This window comes from Crinia signifera, chromosome 9 (genome assembly GCF_055691185.1).
Source record: "Crinia signifera chromosome 9, ASM5569118v1, whole genome shotgun sequence".
In the NCBI taxonomy this organism is placed as follows: domain Eukaryota; kingdom Metazoa; phylum Chordata; class Amphibia; order Anura; family Myobatrachidae; genus Crinia; species Crinia signifera.
The window spans coordinates 52,106,930-52,132,696 of NC_139225.1; positions in this window are offsets into that span (position 1 = coordinate 52,106,930).

The window sequence follows — 25,767 nt, forward strand, 5'->3', positions numbered from 1 at the left end:
ACCCCTGGCTTTTGGCCGGATTAGCCGGTCCGAAAGGACTGTTGGGTGTAATACGAAATGGGACGCTTGGGCGCCTATGGTGTCGAGGGAGGAAAGATGGTCCTTCCCTGCAGTGGCTTTGAGATTTAACTCATCTGAATCGCTGCCAAACCACCGTTCACCCGTGAAGGGAAGGTTTTCAACACTTCGTTTGGAGTCAGCGTCAGCCATCCATAGCCGAAGCCTTAGGAGTCTGTGACCCAATACAGCCATGGCTGAGTTATGGCCGTTAATGGCACCTAACTCCTTCTGCGCCTCACACAGAACCTTAGCTGTGTCCTGAAAGCGGTGTAATTTTCAGACACCTGTACCATTGTCATATCACCCTTATCAGGGTTGCGTGCATTAATGGTAACTGCACTGTTAGTGCTTTATTATTCACCCTAGTCAAGCGCAACTGTGAATCTCAGTAATTAGAATCACACACACACAGACACACACACAATCCACAGTGGTAGTTGGTCAGGTATGCGCTGAGGATTAGAGTAATTACCTTGCTTCTCCAAAGGAGGAAAGCAAGCATCCACTACACCATAGAGGTGAGGACATCTTCTCCAGCCTTGTCTTATGTGGCTGGATCAAGCAAATTCCTGGGAGTGTACTTACTGCCCCCCATTGGTTAAGGGGACACCTCGTGACCAGTCACTTGTGATAAGGCAGCAGGAGTGAAAACATTCTTGCACCACCTGCAGGTTAACTTTCTCAACATGTTGGAGAAAGAGCCTTTCCACCCAGACACATTGACACAGACTATGTATGACAGTGTGTAGTAGGCATTATGTGAAGCATTTACCATTTCAGTGTCTGCACCCTAGCTATCAAGCCAGCGGGATAAGGACACAGAGACACTGACACTCTGACCACAGCTCTGAAGGGCTGGTAATGCAGTGTATAAAGCAACACCGTAATATATATATATTTACATATAATAGGTCAATTGAAGTGTACCCAATGTGGGGTTTTAGCATCAAACGGGTAGGCACAGGTGAGGATTTGGCACAGACTTAGACAGTGACATCACGGCTTGGGTCCAAAACAGGGCTTGCCTGAGTTTTATTGCAGCACTCAGAGCAAGAAACTAACAACAGCCTTTACACTTCAGGCAAAACAGAAAACAAAAACCTGCTCGTCTGAGCTCTAACTAAACAGAATAAACGTCCCTCTCTATACCAGGGCCACACTATGTGACACTGGACACACACAGCAGATATAGATCAAGTAATGCAGTACTTACAGCCTTGTCTCTCTCTAGCAGCAGCTTACTGCCTCCAACACCCAGGGAGAGAGAGAGAGACCTCTAAGGAGAGGGCTGACTCCTTTTTAAAGAATCAGGTGTTCTCCTGATTACCAGCCCAGGACAGAACACCCTTTGTAAGCCGGAGCTTACCACACAGATTGAAATAGCCTGCAGTCTATATGCCATAAGACAGGATTCTAGGGGAAAAGTACCTGCCGTCTATGACTTTCCCTGCCACTGTCTTACATACCCTCCCCCTCTGTTCGAACCTGTGGGGTCGGACACTGTCTGCCAACTGGCAGTATGTTCGGGATAGGACATCGGCATTACCCTGAAGCCTTCCTGCTCTGTGTTCCACTGTAAATTTGAAATTTTGCAAATTGAGAAACCATCTCATGACCCTTGCATTTCTCTCTTTGGCTTGGTACATCCATGTAAGTGGGGAGTGGTCAGTGATTTATCTAAAGGAGCGTCCTAAGAGATAGTACTTTAGGGATTCAAGGGCCCACTTGATTGCTAAGCACTCCCGCTCGACTATACTGTAGTTTCTCTCCGTAGGTGTGAGCTTCCTGCTCAAATATGTTACCAGGTGTTCCTCTCCACCAACTTCTTGGGAGAGGACAGCACCTAGTCCCACATCAGAAGCATCAGTCTGTACGACAAACTCTTTTTTAAAATCTGGAGTGATCAGGACTGGTTGATTACAAAGGGCCACTTTTAATTCTTGGAATGCCCTTTTTAGCCTCTGGGTTCCAGCTGACCATAACTGCCCTACCTCCTTTGGTAAGATCGGTTAGGGGCGCTGCCATGGTTGCAAACTGGGGAATGAACCTACGGTAATACCCCAGAATTCCCAAAAAAGCCCTGACTTGTTTTTTTGTTGAAGGACGAGGCCAGTCTTGGATAGCCTGTTAGGAGCTGCACGGGCAGCGCCTCCGCTCGCCCGGCAGTCCCCTCTGTTCTTCCGGCGGTTGCCGGGTTACCGCGACGCCGTCGCGTCATCAGCCGGGAGCTTCCGGCAGACAGTCAGGCCGCCGGCGTACAACCCCTTCCTCCCCTGCCGCAGCGGTTGCCAAGGCGACGGAGGACGCCTGGCGGCCGCAGGGAGGAAGGGGTGTGCATGACGCCACACGCAGCGTCAGGGTAGCGCTTGGCGCGCTATTTAAACTTGGACGCTGGGACACTCAGACGCCGGCTATAGCTCCTGATTTGGCGTCCTGAGTGTTTCCGGTTCCAGGCTCCTGCTCACCCGTGGTTCCTGGTTTCCAGTCCCTGTTCCTGGCTGCCTCCAGAAACCTTGCCTGCGTCTGCTTGCTGATATCTTGGTGTCAGATAAGTTGGGAGACCCTCTCTCCTTTCCTCCCTTATTGTCAGTTCTGATTGTGTCAACACCTTGTGTATTGTTACACCCGTCAGCAGTTTATATTGTGTCAGCATCTTGTGTATTGTTACACCCGTCAGCAGTTTATATTGTGTCAACACCTTGTGTATTGTTACACCCGTCAGCAGTTTATATTGTGTCAGCATCTTGTGTATTGTTACACCCGTCAGCAGTTTATATTGTGTCAGCATCTTGTGTATTGTTACACCCGTCAGCAGTTCTTATTGTGTCAACATATTGTGTATTGTTACACCCGTCAACATCTTGGTTTGTGTCAGCATACCGTGTGCTTAGCACCTGGGTACACCTCGTGTATTGTAATACCAGTCTATTTGGCCACGGTACTTTGTCTGGCCTGCTGCCCACAGCATTAGCACCGCGGGTCCTAGCCCAGTCCGCTATCCACGGACATCCCCCTCTGTGGGGCAGGGTGGTTCTCGCCTCCTTGGTTCTTAGGTAGATTTCCCCTTGTTTGCCTCCGGCCTTGGCGGCTGCGTTGTCTCCAGTAAGACCAGGTGGCATCGGGGTGGGAGCCTGACTAACGGGCTCCCACGAACGCGGCTATTATTGGTGAAGGTTAGCTTAGCACGCATCCGCCAATTCCAAGGGGTGACAACGGAGTTAGGGTAGGCGAGATCTCCCTGTTCCTAACATTATAGCCGGCCACTACTTCACCCGAACCTTCAGTCAGCCATTATGGATCCGGCCCAGCAGGCTGCTAATCACGCTCTGGCAGGGCAGATGCATACTCTTACTCAGGAACTTCAGAAATTGACCCTCCGGGTAAACTCACAAGAGGAACGGGTACAAGGGGTCTTATCCTCATCCAGAAACCCCGAACCCAAGTTGAGTCTCCCGGACCGGTTTTCCGGGGAACGTTCCCAGTTTTTTAACTTTAGAGAGTCGTGTAAACTTTATTTCAAACTCCGCCCGGCCTCCTCCGGCGTAGAATCCCAGCGTGTGGGAATGGTCATCTCCCTGCTACAAGGAGACCCCCAGACCTGGGCGTTTGGCCTTCCCGCAGGGTCCGAGGCCCTTACCTCTGTGAATGCTTTTTTTTCTGCCATGGGGTTGCTTTACGACGACCCAGACCGTGCTGCCTCAGCCGAAGCCAACCTGAGGGCACTACGACAGGGTCAGAGTAACGCAGAGGCTTATTGTACCCAATTCAGGAGGTGGGCCATTGATTCTGGTTGGAATGACCCAGCACTCCGTAGCCAATTTCGCATTGGGTTATCTGAAACGTTAAAAGATGCATTAGTCCACTACCCAACTCCGACCTCCCTGGATGAAATTATGGAGTTAGCCATAAAGGTAGATCGGAGGTTCCGGGAACGCCAGAGGGAGAGGGTTTCCGGGGTATATCCTTCCACATCACTGGGGGAGACCTCGGAGGTTGTCTGTGATGAACCCATGCAAATTGGGGCCACACGTTTATCTGCCGCAGAAAAGAATCGTAGGAGGCTGAAGGGTCTCTGTCTGTATTGTGGTGGTCAGGGTCACCGTGCAGTGGTCTGTCCGTTGAAGGCGGGAAAAGACAGGGCCTAAGTGGGTTTGGGGAAACTCACTTGGGCCTATCTTGTTTTTCTCCCCTAGACTCGATCATTATTCAGGTTTCTGTCACTTATAAAGACTGCACTGTCGCTACCACTGCCTTTGTTGATTGCGGTGCAGCCGGCAATTTTATTGACAGGGGGTTGGTTTGTTCTTTGGGGCTCAAGCCCATTCCCCTGGTCAATTCATTGTCGGTTTGTGGTCTGGATGGTCAGCCACTCGCCAACGGCAGTGTTACCGCATGCACCCCTTCTCTCCAGCTTTCGGTGGGGGCTCTTCATTCTGAAGAGATTTCTTTTTTGTTGTTTCACTGTCCGCTCACGCCACTCGTCCTAGGGTTACCATGGCTTAGAAAGCACAATCCCAGTATCGACTGGTCCACAGGAGAAATTGTACGTTGGGGCTCTTCCTGTTCTGATCACTGTCTCTCTCTTCCTCTTCGTCTTGTCCTTCCCGTTTTTTCTTCTTTACCCATACCCTACAGAGACTTTGCCGATGTGTTTTCCAAGAAGGAAGCTGATACGTTGCCCCCTCACCGTCCCTTTGATTGTACTATAGACTTAGTTCCCAATGCCAGACTGCCCAAGGGACGTCTATATGCCCTCTCAGAACCTGAATCCCAGGCCATGGATTCATACATAAAAGAGAGTCTCGAAAAGGGATTCATCCGTCCTTCTAAATCTCCTGTAGGTGCAGGGTTTTTTTTTGTTGAAAAGAAAGATGGATCTTTGCGTCCCTGCATAGACTATAGGGCTTTGAACAAAATTACTGTAAAAAATTCCTATCCGTTACCACTCATCTCTGTGTTGTTTGATCAAATCCGGGAAGCGGTGGTGTTTTCTAAGATTGATCTTAGAGGAGCATATAACCTCATCAGGATTAGAAAGGGAGATGAGTGGAAGACAGCCTTTAACACACATTCAGGTCACTACGAATATCTTGTAATGCCGTTCGGCTTGGCCAACGCTCCTGCAGTTTTTCAGGATTTTATAAATGAAGTTCTTCGGCCGTTCCTGGGAGTATTTGCTGTGGTTTACTTAGACGACATTTTGATTTTTTCCAAGTCACTTTCTGAACATCGGCAACACGTCCGCCTGATTCTTCAGAAGTTGCGTGAAAATCAATTATATGCCAAACTCGAAAAGTGTGAATTCGAAATTGCTCAAGTCTCTTTTCTGGGTTATGTCATCTCTCCTAAGGGTTTTTCCATGGACCCCAGCAAGGTTCAAGCCATCATGTCCTGGGCTCTTCCTAACAATCTCAAGGCCATCCAAAGATTCTTAGGATTCTCCAATTATTATCGGAGATTCATCCGGTCCTTTTCTGACATTGTTGCCCCCATTGTGGAACTGACTCGCAAGGGAGCCAATCCTGAAATTTGGTCCCCACAGGCCGTTGAGTCCTTTCATCAATTAAAGAAGGCCTTCTGCTCAGCTCCTGTCTTACATCACCCGGATCCCAGAATTCCTTTTATTGTAGAGGTTGACGCCTCGGATGTAGGGGCTGGAGCTGTCCTTTCTCAGAAGGACATTCGTGATCAGAAGATTCATCCGTGCGCCTTCTTCTCCCGTAAGTTCTCCTCAGCTGAAAAGAACTATGATGTCGGGAATCGTGAATTGTTGGCCATTAAGTGGGCCTTTGAGGAGTGGCGTCATTGGTTAGAAGGGGCCAAACACATCATCACTGTGATTACCGACCATAAAAACTTAGCCTACATCGAATCTGCTAAGCGATTAAACCCACGACAAGCCCGGTGGGCGTTGTTCTTTACCAGGTTTCAATTTATCATTACGTTCAGACCCGGCCCCAAAAATGTCAAAGCTGATGCTTTATCTCGTAGTTTCCAGACTTGTCAGAGCACTGGACTCAAGGATACGCCCATTATCCCGTCTTCTGTCATTTTTGCGGGTCTGACTCAGGACTTGGCCTCCCGTGTCCTGGCTTCTCAGCCTTCTGCTCCTCAGGGGACTCCACATAATAGACTGTTTATTCCCAAACACCTCAGAAATTTGGTCCTCAAGGATTTTCATTCCAGTAGGGTCACTGGACACCCTGGCATTACCAAGACCCTTGAGCACTTGTCTAGGGCGGTTTGGTGGCCCACCATAAAACAGGATGTTGCTCTGTTTATCTCTTCTTGTCCGGTATGTGCTCGACATAAATCTCCCAGGTCGTCACCAGTGGGTACTCTTCTACCATTGTTCATTCCCGAAAGGCCATGGTCCCATATTTCTATGGACTTCATTGTCGACCTTCCTTCTTCTTCTCGTTTTACCACCATTTGGGTCACGGTCGACCGCTTTAGCAAGATGGCACATTTTATTCCCTTGCGTAAACTTCCTACTGCTAAAGAGTTGGCACAACTCTTTATCTCGCATATTTTCAGACTCCATGGCCTTCCCTTGGATATTGTTTCTGACAGGGGATCTCAGTTTGTGGCCAGGTTCTGGAGAAGTTTTTGTTCCGGTTTAGGAATACAGGTCAGTCTTTCCTCCGGGCATCACCCACAGTCCAACGGGCAGACCGAAAGGGTCAACCAAGCATTGGAGCAATATTTACGCTGCTTTGTCTCCAAATGTCAGAGCAATTGGGCCGAACTGGTACCTTTAGCTGAATTCGCTTATAACAACTCGTATCATGCGGCCTCCAAAAGCTCGCCTTTTTTGTGTAATTTCGGGTTCCATCCCAAGTGTAACTCCTTCTTTGTTCCGAGGGATTCCTCTCGGCCGCCCTTCTCCACAGTGTCCTTCCTTAGGAAGTCGTGGCAAAAGGTTCATTTGGCTCTGAGGCAATCTTCAGCACGTTCAAAAAATTTTTTTGACAAACATAGGAGACCATGTTTTTTCCAAGTGGGACAAAAGGTGTGGTTGTCTACTCGCCACATTAAGCTTCGCCAGAGATGTCCCAAATTAGGGCCCAGGTTCATCGGTCCATTTTTGATCACTGCTCAAGTCAATCCGGTGGCATTCAGGTTGCAGCTCCCCAGAACACTGCGGATCAATAATGTCTTTCATTGCTCTCTTCTTAAACCAGCCTCGATGGCTTCCCAATCAGGGCCTGCTTCCAACCGCGAACCAGTCCTCGTTCAAGGGCACAAGGAATTCATAGTAGAACAGATATTGGACTCCAAGGTTGTTCGGGGTCAACTGAAATTTTTGGTCCATTGGAAAGGGTTCGGAGAAGAGGAGAGGTCTTGGGTGCCTGAGCGATTGTTACATGCGCCCAGGCTCAAAGCAGAGTTCTTTAAGACCTTCCCATTCAAACCTGGTTGTAAGGGTTCGGTGACCCCTCCTCAAGGGGGGGGTACTGTTAGGAGCTGCACGGGCAGCGCCTCCGCTCGCCCGGCAGTCCCCTCTGTTCTTCCGGCGGTTGCCGGGTTACCGCGACGCCGTCGCGTCATCAGCCGGGAGCTTCCGGCAGACAGTCAGGCCGCCGGCGTACAACCCCTTCCTCCCCTGCCGCAGCGGTTGCCAAGGCGACGGAGGACGCCTGGCGGCCGCAGGGAGGAAGGGGTGTGCATGACGCCACACGCAGCGTCAGGGTAGCGCTTGGCGCGCTATTTAAACTTGGACGCTGGGACACTCAGACGCCGGCTATAGCTCCTGATTTGGCGTCCTGAGTGTTTCCGGTTCCAGGCTCCTGCTCACCCGTGGTTCCTGGTTTCCAGTCCCTGTTCCTGGCTGCCTCCAGAAACCTTGCCTGCGTCTGCTTGCTGATATCTTGGTGTCAGATAAGTTGGGAGACCCTCTCTCCTTTCCTCCCTTATTGTCAGTTCTGATTGTGTCAACACCTTGTGTATTGTTACACCCGTCAGCAGTTTATATTGTGTCAGCATCTTGTGTATTGTTACACCCGTCAGCAGTTTATATTGTGTCAACACCTTGTGTATTGTTACACCCGTCAGCAGTTTATATTGTGTCAGCATCTTGTGTATTGTTACACCCGTCAGCAGTTTATATTGTGTCAGCATCTTGTGTATTGTTACACCCGTCAGCAGTTCTTATTGTGTCAACATATTGTGTATTGTTACACCCGTCAACATCTTGGTTTGTGTCAGCATACCGTGTGCTTAGCACCTGGGTACACCTCGTGTATTGTAATACCAGTCTATTTGGCCACGGTACTTTGTCTGGCCTGCTGCCCACAGCATTAGCACCGCGGGTCCTAGCCCAGTCCGCTATCCACGGACATCCCCCTCTGTGGGGCAGGGTGGTTCTCGCCTCCTTGGTTCTTAGGTAGATTTCCCCTTGTTTGCCTCCGGCCTTGGCGGCTGCGTTGTCTCCAGTAAGACCAGGTGGCATCGGGGTGGGAGCCTGACTAACGGGCTCCCACGAACGCGGCTATTATTGGTGAAGGTTAGCTTAGCACGCATCCGCCAATTCCAAGGGGTGACAACGGAGTTAGGGTAGGCGAGATCTCCCTGTTCCTAACATAGCCTCCACTTTATTTATTTGTGGCTTTATTATACCTCTCCCGATAACATACCCCAGGTCTAACATTTTCTGGACCTCCCCAGATATGGCCTGTCTACGCGCTTCTGGTACTCTATAGGGTTTTAAGCGTACCCGAACTCCAGGTTCGGTGACAATGTCATGTTTTATGGCTGTGGTGCGCCCTGGAAGTTCTGAGAACACATCATAATTCCTTTGTACTAACTCTTTAGTTTCCTGCTTCTGGGATTTGGACAGGGTCTCTGACACCCGCACCTCTGGGCTATCACTAGAGGGGGCACTTACAGCTGTCAGAGTCTCTCTGTCTTTCCAGGGTTTAATTAAGTTCACATGGTACAACTGTTCTGGCTTCCGTTTACCTGGTTGATACACTTTATAATTTACACTTCCCACTTTTTTATCTACCCGATACAGTAGATCCTGGTTAATGGCCATATTTGGGAACTCTTTGTCAGCATTGGGGTATTGGGGCTCACCATTTATGACTTTAGGATTTTCCCTAGCTCTTAATAAGGTGGGATCTCTAAGTGGAGCAGTCCCAAAATTATCACGTGACATCTCTAGCTCAGGCATGTCACACGCTTCTTCCTGCTCCTCAGCTTCACCTGCAAGAACAGCTAGGGGAAAACGGTCAGATTCAATAGTGGTCACCCCTACCGTTTGAACCTCAGTATCCTGATCAAAAGGCTCAGGACTAATCACAGGGCACACATTCTCATTATTAACAGCATTTCTAGTGCAGTGTACATTCTGTTTCCACAAGTCCCAGAACAATGGGAAGTCTCTTCCCAGGATCACACTATGCATCAGGGTCTTTACCACGCCCACTTCATGGGACACAGTTCCACAAGTACTCTTTAGCTGGACTAAAGCTGTGGGATACTCCTTGGTGTCCCCATGTATGCACAAGACCCCTATGTAACGTCCTGTGAGTGTCCCAGGGTCTACCAAGCTGGCATGGATGAGAGTAACTAAACTCCCAGAGTCCAGTAGAGCCCTCCCGGGATAACCATCCACCTTTACATGACATATTTGCTGTCCAGTTTCTGACACAGTCTCAGCAGAGAAAACAGAACGTGCATATAAAGAGCTTCGCCTGGCTGTATCACACTCCATTGGCTCAGAAGTAAGGGGGCAATTGGCAGCAATATGCCCAGGTCCATGACAACGCCAACACTGTATGCGGCCCCAGTCTTTTTGCGACCCAGGTTTGGACCCTACTGTCCCTTGGGAACGCCTCTCCACTGTTTGTTCCCCATCTAGGCCACCTCCCTTTACAACATTATTCACCCCTCTAGTAAACGGAACAGTCTTACCAGATGATCCGGCCGCTTTGCTGTTCTTGAGGGTGGAATGTCCAGGAGGCACTTCTTGGAGTAGATTTTCAGTAGCTCTGTACCTCTCAACCAAGTTGACAAGCCCCTCGGCATCATTAGGGTCGCCCTGACCGACCCAGCGCTGAACCTTTGGAGGTAAGGAACAACGATACTTGTCCAGCACGACTCTCTCCACGATCTGCGCTGGTGTAGACTCCTCTGGCTGTAGCCATTTCCTTACCAGGTGGACCAGGTCATACATTTGGGACCGCGCAGGTAACTGTTCAGAAAAAGTCCAGTTATGCACCTTCCGGGCACGCACACTCATGTTTACGCCTAAGCGAGCAAGGATCTCTCCCTTGAGTTTCGCGTAGTCGTTAGCATCCTGCTCACTCAGATCAAAATACGCCTTTTGTGGTTCTCCAGTTAGAAAAGGTGCTACCACACCTGCCCATTGATCCACGGGTAACTGTTCACGCTCTGCTACACGTTCAAACACTGCAAGAAAGGCCTCTACATCATCCGTGAGAGTCATCTTTTGCAGAGATTTCTGTACTGCAGCCCGTGTGGTTGGAAGCAAGGGTTGGGGTGTTTGCACACTCTGTGCCACACTCTTAGCCACATTCTGTATTTGCTCTTGTAATTGCAGATTAGTTTGCTGCTGTTCCTTTAAGGCTTGTCTGTTGGATTCAAGCAGCAAAACATTGGTTTCAGCCTGGGCACGCATGGCCTCCTCATGCACCTTTTGCTGATATGCGTTTGCCTGCCGCTGCAGCTCATTTGCCTGCACCAAGTGTTTTAAAAGGTCCTCCATTTTAACAGTCTCCTGTTGCAGTGTTACAGCAGCCTTCAGCCAGGACATACAAGTATCAGCACACTCCAGACACTCACTTGTGGCTGGTTGCCTTTAGCAACAACTTCCAGCTTGCTGTAGCAAAAGTCCTATAGTTCGATGTATGTCTCTTTAAGTGAGATGCTTGCTCGCATTCTCCACCATATGTGGGGTTTTAGCATCAAACGGGTAGGCACAGGTGAGGATTTGGCACAGACTTAGACAGTGACATCACGGCTTGGGTCCAAAACAGGGCTTGCCTGAGTTTTATTGCAGCACTCAGAGCAAGAAACTAACAACAGCCTTTACACTTCAGGCAAAACAGAAAACAAAAACCTGCTCGTCTGAGCTCTAACTAAACAGAATAAACGTCCCTCTCTATACCAGGGCCACACTATGTGACACTGGACACACACAGCAGATATAGATCAAGTAATGCAGTACTTACAGCCTTGTCTCTCTCTAGCAGCAGCTTACTGCCTCCAACACCCAGGGAGAGAGAGAGACCTCTAAGGAGAGGGCTGACTCCTTTTTAAAGAATCAGGTGTTCTCCTGATTACCAGCCCAGGACAGAACACCCTTTGTAAGCCGGAGCTTACCACACAGATTGAAATAGCCTGCAGTCTATATGCCATAAGACAGGATTCTAGGGGAAAAGTACCTGCCGTCTATGACTTTCCCTGCCACTGTCTTACACCAAGGTAACACTTACTAGCGCTATTATTTTCAGCACCCAGGGAGGGAGCAGGTTTTGGCGCTTTCTGTCTCAATGGTGCTTCAGTTATAGTGCAGAGGCAGTCTGTATGCAGGTGACCATGCGGTTCGAGGTTGCCACCGCAGTCGCCATATTCATGCTGCACGCAAAACCGGGGACTCACCTGAGGGGGCCCCGGTTTTGATGTTGCTGGTCTAAACACAGCAGTTAGTGACAATATCTGTGCTGCTCACATGTTTGAGCTTGTTTCTCTGCACAGCAGGAACCCTTCCCCCATCACCCCAGCTGCACACAGGTGTCATGTTACAGTGTGTGAGACCTCGTGATGGCTGCTTAAGCAAGTGGGTTTATCACAGAAATAGGGGGACCAGTATTTAGCTGTGCACATTGTGAGGTGCAGGTAGCAGACATATATATATACTGTACATTTAATACATGCAGATTATACACTGTATAACAGGGCTAACACTCTGACAGAGATAGCACTTTAATCGCTGCAGCACATACACTGGAAAGTGTCATGTGCTTTCTGCCCTTTGCAACACATACACTGTGGAGTGTCCTGTGTTGTCTGATGGCTGCTCCTGTAGCATGTAGCCAAAAGCGCGCCCACAGAGCACTGGTCCCGCTCTGGGTAAGCTCCGCCCAGCGTAATGGCGCCGGAGCTTACCTGCGTTTTATACTGAGACTGACATTGGGGAATGTCCAAACCTCTTTGGTAACTGCCCTGGACAATACAGGAACTGTACCCTGTCCCAGTGTAGGCAGGGAGTTACGCGGTCCCTGTGCAGGGCACCGCCATACCGCCGCCATCTTGCCGCACAATAACCCGGGGACCCCACGGCGGGGGACCCCGGGGTAATACTCACCACTGACGTCTTCAGACTGGACTAGGGGTGTGCGGCATGCCAGGGGTGTGCGCGCTGCAGCGCAATGCCTGCGGTAACAGCACCCACTCAGGACGGTGGTCCTGTGGCAGGGACAGCTCGGTACCTTGAAGTGGCCAGCAGCTGAACCCTTCCCCTAGTCTCCCACGACGCAGGACTGCTGTTAAGTCCAAAACAGCAGCCCCAAAATAATAAAGAAATAAAACAGAAGATAAAACTCTCTGGAGCTCTTCCTGATGCGTGCTTCTCCTGAGGCACAGTTCTCAAACTGAAGCTAGAGGGAGGGGAGCAGAGAGGAGGAGCCAGTACACCCAGTATAAAGTTTTATATGTGCCTGTCTCCTACGGATAAGCTCTTTTCCCCATCGTTAAGAACGACTTCCCTGTATCCCATAAGAATGATAGAGAAATACAGTATAAATAGGGGTATAGCTGGTAGAACTAAAATCAGCATTAGTTCAGAAGTAGGTGTGGAAATTGTCGAGGAGACTGAAGATGAAGTAGAGGAAGGGAAGAACAGGACAGGAGCACAGGTGAGGTAATGAGGTGGGGTGAGTACGTGAGGAAGGAGGACCCTGCTCATAAGAGTTAACATACTAAAAATAGGTGGGTGGACGAACGAAATACAATAGGATAAGTAGGAACGGAGGGGAACGGAGGCAGGATAGGAGGATCAAAAGAGGTTAGGAGGAGGGATAGGCTAGTCGAAAAAAGTGGGTTTTGAGGGAGCGCTTGAAGGAGGTAAGGGAATCAGATAGTCTGATGGGTGGCGGGAGGTTGTTCCAGTGCAGGGGGGCAGCGCGAGAGAAGTCTTGGACACGGGAGTGGGAGGAGGTGATTAGGTGAGAGGTCAGTCGGCGGTCAGCGATGGAGCGAAGAGGACGGGAGGGAGTGTGGATAGAGATCAGTGAAGAGAGCTAGGGAGCTGTGGAGGAGGAGAGAGCCTTGTAGGTGGTGGTGAGGAGTTTAAAGAGAACTCGGAAAGGAATGGGGAGCCAGTGAAGAGATAGACAGAGGGGGGAGGCGGAGTGTAGAGCGGCGGGAGAGGAAGATGGGCCTAGCAGCAGCGTTAAGAATGGATTGGAGAGGTGCGAGGCGGGTGAGAGGTAGCCCAGAGAGAAGGATGTTGCAGTAGTCAAGGCGGGAGATGACAAGAGAGTGAATGAGAATTTTGGTCGCGTCAGTGGAGAGGAATGGTCTGATGCGTGAGATGTTGCGTAGGTGAAAGCGGCAAGACTGTGAGAGAGCACGAATGTGGGGGGTGAAAGAGAGGCAGGAGTCAATGATGACACCGAGGCAGCGCCACCTCAGGAATCTTCGATTCCTAAAGATTCCTCCCCCCTCACCTACATGCGCGCCGAAGGTGCGCGTGTGCCTGGAAAAGTGGGCATGGCTTCGTAAAACCGGCGTTGCCCCTTGGCAAAGTGGGTATGGCCTCTAATACAGACATGTATTCATAGGCGTGCGCAGCCCATTTTATTAGGGGGTGCACCTTTAGAGGGGCGTGTCATCCCCGCCTACTGTGTGTGTCTATCCCCGCCTACTGGGCATGTCTATCACTGCCTAATGGGCATCAATGCAAACTAAATAGGTGACTTATTTATGTATATGGGCTTCAGAATGAAGCATTCTCCCCACACACCAGAAAGAGGGACAGTGCAAAAATTTACACTGTAATGCCCATTGCACATAATGCCACACACCGTAATGCCCATTACACATATTGGCACACACTGTACTGCCCATTACACATGTCACACACTGTAATGCTCATTACATGTTCAGGCAAGGCAATCCTCATTAATGATGGTCATGCTCATCGCTCCCTTCGCCGCTGCCTCCCTCGTGTCCCTCATTGCCAAGTGTATATTAACATGCGATGCTATCCCCCGCCCCTAAAAGCGGCATTTGCGGGATCAGTAAATGTAAATGTGGCATTACTCACCAATTAAGCCTTTAATGAATCAAGCAATAAGTTTGCTACAACAGCTTGGCCCTCTCTCCCCTAATAAGGCTGCCTGCAGCAGACACTCAGTGACTGCTGCAGCAGCTCCTGCCCAACACCATTTATTTATCACTTTACCATTACTATTTTTTTTTCTCACCAATCAAGCATATTCAATCTTCCTTCCTCTTAGGTGGAACACTGGCTCCGTCCAGCCTGCCCTGCGTGGCAATTCAGTTGCACACAGTGAGGTGACTGAGCTCAATGAGCTCCCTGAGCTCACAACCACGCACTGAGTATGGAGGCGGGGGCTGCTGACCGGGACAATGGAGCCAGCGCTGCAGGTCTGCCGCAACACCCTGCACCGGACTGCGGCGGCGGTGTGTTTCCCTTGTGTGTGGGCTGGAGGTCAGCGGCGGCAGGCATCTAATGCAGTCCTGACCGCTGCCGGGAACCAGGTGCCGCTTTGGGAATTTACAGTAATTCATTTTGCATGCAATCGTGAGGGAGGTGCTAGTCATTAGGAGGTGCCTGTGCACCCCTGGCACCCCCCGTGCGCACGCCTATGCATGTATTGAAGTTAATATTGTTACATTTAATAACACATTTCCCCTACTGACAACTCCTACACAGAGATACCTCATACATCCTCCCCTCACCCTGACACCAGTGACAACAACTTCACAGCAACCTCCCCCACCCCCTCACTTCTCTAATATGCATATCTGCCCCAAACACTGACATCCACATGTAAGAGGCACGGGGGGGGGGGGGGGGGGCAGGATAAAGCACCTTGCGTGTGAAACGCGTTGGTTTAAGCCTAAGAAGCCCCCCAGCAGAAGAGGAGAAGAAAGCCCCAGCCAGCCAGCACCGCAGAGCCGCAGACAAAGAAGACGGCAGGTGACGTCACCAGCTAAAAGCTCCGGAGTCCCGCTGTAAGTTTGCAAGAGCCGCAGCAGGTGGCATAGCTGTCAATTTAGTGCAGGGCAAGCGTACATAGCCTCACTAAACCTGGACTGCTTCTATCTACTCCTACAAGGAGTGTAAACATTATATTGGTCAAATATTTTATTTATTTGTTTTTATCTTTATTTTTATTATTTTTATTATTATTTTTATTTATTTTTTAGTTCATTTTATTATTTGCATTCATATCTATTTTCATTTTCATTTGTTTCAGTTTCATTAGTCTCATCTTATTTTATAATTATACCTAATCTATTTTTACCTTTATTTCCATATCTCATTTTTATTATTATCTACCTTCTACTTTGGTCTCTACCCTTATTGTCTCATTATACCGCCCTACTCCGACACACCTCTCCTCCATTACCCCGCCCCTCCTAGCGCTTGATCAAATGTTGCGCAACTGCACAACACATCTACCCATACAATACACAGTGCCAAGTAAAACAGTACAATGTAACAAGACAACACTGCACCAGCACACTAGCTTACCTCCCTCTGGCTGCTCCAAGCCATACCACAGTCGTCCCTGTGGCGATACCTTAATTTACGGCCTGCTACCGCAGGCCTGTTACTCCTACTGAGAGGACTCAGACCTAGGAGGGTCTGGGCCTCGTACACAACAAGGACCTGATGCCCGAGCAGCAAATGGGCCTAATGCCTAGCAACAAATGGGCCTAATGCCCAAACACCAAAGGGGCCTAGTGCCCAACTACCCATGGGCTAAGTGCCCAACTATAACAGTCCTCAATGCCCCCACAGGCCTAGTGCCTGAATTGGGCCCACGGGCCTACCGACCGAACACTAGGTGGTCTAGGGAGGGCCACATGTGTGGACTTACTATAGTTAGTATAGCTATAGTTAGCCCCCTCCCATCCGCCACTTGCCCGCCCGCCGCCCGTCCATCCGCCGCCCGCAGACTTACCTGTCTTCAGTGGTGGACGATCATTCTTCTGCTAGTGGGACGGACCACAATAAAATGTCCGCCCCATATAACAGACAGTTCTCTGAAACTGTCTGCTGTATGGGGGCGGACATTTTGTGTTGGTCCGTCTCCATAGCAGAAGAATAAAGCCAGCAAGGGAGCCGGGACCAGCAAGACAGGTAAGGCTGCGGATGGGGGAGGGGGGTGCGGCGGGGATGGGGGGTGCGGCGGGGGGCGGGCGCCCCCCCATTAACGGCGGGGGGAGCGCCCAATTCATAGTTATGCCACTGACAGGCTGGGTTTGAAAAATAACAGGTAGGAGCTGGTTGTTTATCACTCTCCACTTTATCACTTTTTGAAGCTTGATACATCTGGCCCTTAGTCAACTCCCAGTAATGCACTGCACACTTGTGCAGTCAGTGTTCCTTTGCTCCCGATGCTCAGCCCCATTAATCATTGTCACATTGGCAGACAGGCACTCCAATGCACAAAACCTTTAGCTAAAAAAGAAAATATATATATATTTTTGAAAAATACATGCCAGATCTGAGGGGGCGGGGCCACGACGGCACGGGAGTAAGGAGTATGGTGTGAGAGCTCCCCAGCAGGGAAAATGAAACTCCGTTTTTCTACACGGCACTGAACTCTATTTGATACCTGGAAGTTGAGCCACAGCACCGGGTGGCTGAGGAGACGACGGCCCGCTCTGTTGCACGGCGCATTGCATTCCAGGCGGCAAAACCATAGAGCGAGGCAGCCGGGGATAGAGCGCCCGCACGCGTCCTTGCCGTCCGGAAGTGCCCGAGGGGCCTTATGGGAGCTAGCTGTCCTGGCGCTGCCTCGACCAACGCCAGAGAAAGGTCCTGTAGCCTCTGGGACTGCGCCCAGGGAGTGACACAACAAGTTCCAGACGCCGCTGCTGTATTGACGTGACGGGCAGGACTGCATTAAGCGGACAGGTTCTGGTGGCCTCAAAGTGCTGGGGGCATGCTCCGGTTTGTGGGCTAGAGACTGTGACTCCTTGTGTGCCCCTGCACAGTGTGCTTGGTGTGGAGAAGCCTCGAAGCAGCTGCATCTACCAGGGACCTCTTGGACACCCCACAAGCAGCCTAAAAAACACAGGAAGCTGGTGCAGTATTTTCTTTCTCTGCTATTTGTTTATTTTTTTACTGCTATCTGCCGAAAAACTGCCTTGGGCAACATTGACCACGTTTTTGCTGGGGGTGTGCTCCGGTTTGTGGGCTAGAGACTGTGACTCCTTGTGTGCCCCTGTACAGTGTGCTTGGTGTGGAGAAGCCTCGAAGCAGCTGCATCTACCAGGGACCTCTTGGACACCCCACAAGCAGCCTAAAAAACACAGGAAGCTGGTGCAGTATTTTCTTTTTCTTCTATTTTTTTATTTTTTTACTGCTATCTGCCGAAAAACTGCCTTGGGCAACACTGACCATGTTTTTGCTGGGCCTAGAACCCTGATAGCACTCCAAGCTAAAGCCCAAATTGTATAAAGTGCGGTAATAAAATACAAATATTACTGTTTAAAAGCTTAAACTGGGCAAGATATTCCAGGTCCACTGCCCTTACCAAGTACAGACTGCAAGATTCTTTCTGTAGTAAATTCAGGCTGGTCAGCCTAACCAATTTGCCTAAATATTATGGGTAAAACCGGCAATGCCACAGTCGCTGCTCGGCTTGAGAAATACGCTAGATCACAGCCCAGCAATCCCCCACAGACCCCGTCTACAATACCACATGCCACCCCCACAAAGCCTAAAAGTCCAGAGAAGGCCCCAGACCCCTTGTTACAACAGACACTTGAAGCTATGTCCAGCTCTGAGCACCGTCTATCTGGGCAGATTAAAGATCTACAGTCGGAAATCCTCTCCATAAAATCTGATTTTAAAGCTAGACACTAATGCCAAGTGCCTCAAGAAACTGTCTAATGTCACCCAGCAATCCTCTGTATTAAAAGCTAAATTTACAGAGATGGAGGGTAGGCTGAGAGGCAACAATCTCAGATTTGTGGGGCTACCTGAACATGCAGAGGGACAAGATCCCCAAAAATTTGTGGAAAACTGGTTGATGGACACAGTCAGCAAAACAGCATTTACAGCCCAATTTGCGGCCGAATGTGAACATAGAGTCCCTCCCAGACCCCCCCCCCTCCCGGAGCACCACCGCGTAACTTCATTGTAAAATTTTTAAGCTTTGTGGACAGAGACATTGTGCTGCGTTCAATCCGGGACAATGGAAATAAGATCTCTGTGTTTCCCGATTTCGCGCTTGAAGTGCAAAGGGAGAGAGCAAGATTTGGAGATATAAAGAAAAAATTATGTGGACTGAATCTCATTAACTCAGTTATGATATTCCCCTCCAAACTTAGGGTGGTGGACAATAATTCAACTTTCTTTTTCTCTACCCCCACTATGCTCAGTGGCTTGAAACAAAAACCCCAGGTCTTGGATAAATGGCGCCTGTGGTTATAAACATGCAAATAAGTTAATGTAACCTGCTGGGGAGCCCCCCTTCTCTTTCACCGCTCAGAGGTGGCCCTTAATGTCTTTCTTCTTTAGCCCCCGTAGCGGGATGTCTTTTCTTTCCGTGTTGTTGGTATCCTGTTTGTCATTGTGGTTTTTTACCCTTTTTTTCTCTTTTTTTCTTTTTGGGGGGATGGGGAATAGGTATGCCTATAGGGTATGGGTATACAGGGTGGGGGGTGGGGGGGATCCGCTTGGTAAAAGGTAACACCAGAAAAGGTTCCTATGTATATAGAAATATGTGTATTTGCCCTGCTGATGGTCTCTTCGAAGTGCAATTACGATGTTGTAAAGGTTGGAGCGAAATGTTTAAGATTGTACCACTTATTTATCATGAATATATAAATTGCACCTGTAGATGATTAAGCTATTAGCCTGGAACACTAGGGGATTAAACAACAAGATTAAACGCTCCCTGGTCCTGAACCAGCTACGCTCCTATGGGGCAGATATTGCCTGCCTCTCCGAAACTTTTGGCCCTTAAGCAGCGTTGGGTAGGATGGGCATTTCATGCCCCCTTCAGTGCCTCCCAGGAGGCAGATATGTCTTTTTGGATTGTGTTATCAACTCTTTACCCCTGGTATTATGAGCAGTATATATCCCACCACCCTTCTCGTACGAAATATTGGTCAAAGCTATTGCATTTGCGGCGGGTAACCCCTCCTCATCTGTGATATGCACAGGGGATTTTAACAATATCCTCGACCCATTAATGGATAGATGGAGAGGCAAACGCACCCCAGTATTGGGTGGGGGGACCTCTTTCTCTAATTTCATATGATATGTTGGCTGGATGGATATTTGGTGGGAACGTAACCCTAAAGCCCTACAATTTTCCTGTTTTTCCACATCGTACCAAACTTTCTCCAGAATTGACTTAGTGCTGGCATCCTGCTCTTTTAGTCCCATACGGGGTATATCCGATCACTCACCTATAATTATGGAATTTTACGATGAACTTGAAAGAGGCCAGGGGTTCTGGAAGTTAAATCCGGCATGGTTGCATTATTTAGGACAAGAGGATAGTATGATTAATTTCTGGCAAGAATTCTGGGAGGTTAACCAGGGTTCAGCAAAAGCCACTACCGAATGGGATGCGTTTAAAGCCTATATGCGAGGGGTATATAGGAATCGAATAGCAGAAAGTAATAAGGCGAAGAAACAGCGCCTGCAGGAGATGGAGGATAGTTGTTTGGGGCTAGAGTCTGAATATATACTAAATAAATCTGAAATAGCAAGGTCGAACTGGCAAGAAGCCCAAAAAATCTGGCTGGAGGCTGTACAGGAAGAAAACTCCAAACTACTGATTCACCAGTCCTGTAAGGCCTACTAAACATCCGATAGAACAGGGCGATACCTGGCGTATCTGGTAAAAGCAGAATCCCCCTTCCATTGGCCCAATCAGTGATGTTCAAGGCCAGTTGATATCTGATACATCCCAGATTGGGGGAATGTTTTGTGACTATTTTCAGGAACTGTACACCTCCGAGCTTCAGATCACCCCGGAGGAGATTCAACTCCAGCTAGATAATATTAAATTACCTAGTTTTTCTCTAACTGAAAGCCAGGATCTCGGAAAACCGCTAGAAATAAATGAAGTGTGTCAGGCCATAAAAGAACTACCGGGTAGGAAAGCCCCTGGTTTGGATGGGATTCCAGCTGAGGTTTTCAAAAAAACATATAGATATAATTGCCCCTCAACTCCATGTGATCTTGACCCGATGTTTTGAGGAAGGGGAGATCCCTGCGTCGATGGTTGAGGCAAAGATAATAGGTATTCTAAAACAGGGGAAAGATGCAAGCAGCTTAGATTCATATCGACAGATTTCCCTGCTGTCAAATGAGGCGAAAATCCTCGCAAAAATCTTGGCCAATAGACTAAAAAAGTATATATCTAAAATAATTCACTCTAACCAGGCAGGCTTTATACCTGATAAATCAGCATCGGTTAATCTATGCAGGTTATATACTCACTTACAATTACTCTTGGAACCAGATAGCCAACCCACAGTCGTATCTTTAGATGCTACTAAAGCATTTGACGTGGTGGAGTGGGCCTACTTATGGGCCACTCTAAAGGCGTTTGGGTTAGGAGAAAATGTTATCAAGTGGGTGCAACTTCTATACAATCATCCCACAGCCAGGGTCTCTCTGAACGGATGGACATCATCCGCGTTCAGGCTTGATAGAGGAACTAGGCAGGGGTGCCCTCTTTCCCCCCTTTTATTTGCACTTGCAATAGAACCCCTTGCCTGTATGTTAAGATCCCATATCGGTATCCGTGGATTGCGAATGGCCAAGGGTACAGACGTGGTCTCCTTATACGCAGATGATGTGTTTATATACCTCTTTGACTATAGGGCTTCACTCCCTGTGGTTATAAAATTAATTTCTGACTTTGGTAAGCTTTCCAGCTTAAAAATAAACTGGAGAAAATCACATATTCTGTATTTGGGTACCACGCTGTCCCAGGAATTGCTTACTCCAGTTCCACTGGTCTGGACAACCAAGTTTAAATGCTTGGGGGTTCAGATAGCCCGTAACTCGGAGGAATATATGCAGCATAACATCTTTCCAATGCTGAACAAACTGGAAGCTAAATTCAAATCATGGAGTAAATTGCCCCTGTCAGTTACGGGTAGGATCAATCTAGTTAAAATGGTCCTGCTTCCGCAGCTGTTATATGTGGTCCAACAATCCCCAATCTTTCTCCCCAAGAAAATATTCAGGAAATTTAATAGCAAACTCTCGTCCTTTATTTGGCATAATACTCGGCCAAAGGTGCAGTTGACAAAACTAACGATGGATAAAGGGACAGGCGGTATGGGACTCCCCGATTTTCGTTTATATTACTTATCTGCACAATTGGCCCAATTACGTCCTTGGTTAGTGGACACTGAAGACAGTGATTTGGCCTGGGCGGTAGTCAAAGTGGCTTCACCAACCGCAAAAATAGAATACTACAATCATGTATCCATGCATCAGATCCACCATTAGTCAAGCAAGCCACAAAAATCTGGCAGGAGGTGGACAGCATGGTGAACACACAGACTATCAACCCATGGCACCCAATAGACGATCCCCTAACTTTTAACGAACTGAGAACAATTCAAGTCCAAGAAGTATTGAATAAGTATTCTATAATAACCCTTGGTCAAATATATCATTCTGGCCGGATAAAAACATTTGCTGAACTAAAGGTGGAATTTGGTCTACCCAAATCATATCTTTATCTGTACTTACAGCTGAAATCGGCAATGACGGCCCAGTTTCCAATGGGCCCCCCCGAGTGTAGCTGAATCCCCGATTAAAATCATAATAATGGTAGGTGGGGCGAAAAAACTGGTTAGCAGGATCTATAAGCGACTGAACCGGGACAAGGGGAAAGAAAGTATGGAAGCCTTGAGGCATAAGTGGGAACAGGATGTTAGCCCAATAGAGAATGAAGACTGGCGTTTCGCGGTCTCCAATGCTGTCCATGCTACAAATGCACTTAGGGTGCAGCAGGTTCAATATTTTATATTACACAGAGTTTATTTGTCTACAACCCGAATTGCGAAATTCAATGGCAGGGCATCCACATTATGCCCTAAGTGTAACCAGCAGGCGGGTACTTTCTTTCATCTTTTATGGCAGTGCCAAACAGTGGCGACATTTTGGGCGGAGGTTATTCAAGTTTTAGTTGACTCAGGCATTTCTGTCACTGTATTGTCTGCAAGAGGCTGCATGCTTAATATTCTGGACATAAGGCAGCTAGAACCCGGGGACCGGCAATATGTCACTAATCTCTCTGCCCTAGCAAAAGTAATAATTGCCAGGGGCTGGATGGCAAAGAACAGCCCGAAATTAGCCTGCTGGCAAGCGCTAGTTACATATACTTATAAGCATGAAAAATCCCTCCACATTAGCCGTAACACGTTATATAAACACCACAAAATTTGGCACAGATGGACCGAGCTATTTCCCAGCAGTCAATAACATAGACACGTGAGCTTAGGGAAAAAAAAAAAATAAATAAAATAAATTAATAAAAAAAAAAAAAAACATTTAAATGTAACACGATAGAATTAAGAGTTTGTTTATTAACACTTGAAGTAAGCACATTTATGATAGATTTAATTTAGGTAAACATTTATCACAAACAATAGGACTATAAGAAGAATCGTTAATCTTGCACATCGCACTGCGACAAATAAATGTACATTGCACTTTAATAACGTTGAGTGATTAATTCAATAAAAAAAAAAAAGAAAGATGAATGGAAAAAAAACTCTCCCTTTCCTATTTTCCACTTGCAATTTGAAATACGCTAAAGTCACGAAACTCCCTAAGGTAGGCAACATCTATCAGAATAAAGATATGTAATACATCGATAAATAGCGGCGCTAAACATAGTACAGACTCCTGTGGAATATGACCAACTAAAATAGTAGAAGCAGGATGCCTTTAGGAACAATAAGTAGGAACAAAAAGAAACACCAATACCCCACATCCTGTTACACTGGGCGGGGGGGGGGGGGAAGAGGGGGGATAAGGGGGGGGGGTAAGAGGGGGGAGGTTTAGGGTTATACCCATTAAGCTGAACTGTATGAAATATCAATGTGTTGTGTTATTGTCCCTTGGTATACCCCATCCGGGATTTATTTGTTAAATGTTTAAAATAAATTAATAAAGATTATTTACAAAAAAAAAAGAAAAATACATGCCAACCACAGGGGGCCCGTAGATAGAGGGGGACCCAGGGGTCCTTAATCCCACCCTATATGTCAGTCATGCCTATGACATTAACTACAGGACTACTTCTGATCAGGGGGGGATCTAGACCTTTCCTCTTGGGGAAGTTACTATCTTGAACCTCCCCCCTCCAGTCCCAACTCCTCCCCTTCCCAGCCTTGACTCATCCCCTTCCCAGTCCTGATTCCTCCATCCATGTATAGGTGGTACTGTGTATACACAGTGGGTAGTAGGGAAAATATTGGCATACAGGTTGATTATTTCAGCGGAGTGAAAAAAACTAAATTGAGAAATTCAAAATCAGCTAGTGTGGGAAAGTTGTGACTTGACCTTAATAAGAAACGTGCAAAATCTTTTTGATCTGAGTCAACATCTTCTGTTCTGGCAAGAGGCCTGAAGTTTCACTTTTTTGGTGAAAAAGACGAAAACTATGAAGATGCTCCGATCTAGTTTAAATTATGTCATGATGTCATATAGTGGTTTATAATATACTTTAGCTTAGTAAAAGAGAGTACGAGCTTGTCCTAGTGCAAAGTGACTGACTTTTGCGGGAGAAAAAAATACCTAATAATTAACCCATTTTAATGGTTTCAATGGTGATTATGGTGTTAGGGTATGGTTTAACACACTCCGGCTCCTGCCGGACGGTGAAATCCCACACAGTCAGGGAGCCATGCCGCACACATTAGTTGTGAATGGACACTATTGTGTCCATTCACACGGGACGGCCACGAACCGGCCGCACGGTTGCAGCCGGATCCCGCCACTGGACGGGACGGCTGCCGGGCTATTGCCATCCTTTCCATGATAAACTAGTGTGTGCGGCGCGGCTCTAAATTCCATTTAGAGTATTTGTGCTTCTTCTATTATAAACACATTCAGAAGAAAAAACACAATATTCACAATGAAAATGGGTCAATTATTAGGGTTTTTTTCTCCCGCCAAAGTCAATCACTGTGCACTAGGACAAGCTCGTACTGTTTTTTTACTATACTAAAGTATATTAATCAACCACTCTAAGACATCCTGACATAATTTTAGCTAGATCGGAGCATCTTCATAGGTTTCGTTATTTTCACCTAAAAGGTGAAACTTCAGGCCTCTTGCCAGAACAAAAGATATTGACTCAGATCAAAAAGCTTTCGCACATTTCTTATTCAAGTCAAGTCACAACTTTACCACACTAGCCGATGTGGAATTTCTCAATTTCAGTTTTTTCACTCCGCCCTATTGATTATCCCTTATCTGAAATGCTCGGGACCAAAAGCGTTTTGAATAAAGGATTATTACGTATGCTCTAAACCAGAAATACGGTAAAAACCCTGTTATCTGGTTTTTACCACATTTCTGTATGCTCAAACCCCTCCGCCTATGGGCTTCTTACCGCAGTGCTGTGTGAGGGACATGCAAGAGCTGTTAATAATCGTGTTTCCACCCTCTGTCCACCAGGTGGCACTGTTACTCTATCACTGTTATCCCATCCACTAGGAAAACTCCTGGTGTATTGTCTCCCACTAAACAGGGCAATGCAGAATTAAACCTCAGGGGTGACTTCCATCAGTGGTCCTGGGAAACGAGAAAGGCCTGGGAAAAAGGGCCTCAAGGGGTAGGACTTAGAGTACCTGGTGTAGGATGCCAGCTCCGGCTGGGGATAGATGGGTTCTTTCTGGTGCTGTGTACCCTCCAGGGAATGCTAGTGCGGGCGCCTCAGCGTTGTCGCACTCAGCTACACAGGGCCGCTGGCTGTACTAGGTGTTGGGCAGGAAGCCTAACAGGGTGTGCTAGGTGGGGGCAGTGTTCAGTAGTGTACCTGTAGCTGGTTCTGACCAGTCTCTGCCTCCTGTCTTCTCTGGTGTCCAGACTCTGCTGTCTGCTGGGCCTTGAGCTGCTGTATTCTCTTGGAATGTGCACGCTGCCCGACTGGCTCCTTCTCTTACAGGCTGGGCTGTCATTCATTGCTGGAGCTCCCTGCTGCTCAAGTGTCTGGCAGGTCAGGGGTCACAGATGCCACGCTGTTGTCCTCCTCTCTCTCTCTATACAGGAGTTCTCCACACGCTCACAGGCTACACTGCTTACTCCTTATGCACAGTGTCACTCAGCTGCAGGAGAAGTCACCTCTTCTTGTGCTCTGCCTTTCCTCCTCTCTCACACTGCTGGCTCAGGTCACCTCTGACCTCTCTCTTCCTGTCACACTCCAGCCTGCCTGGGTTTAACTCTTTAGGGCTGAGCTTTGCCTGGTGATGAGGTATATT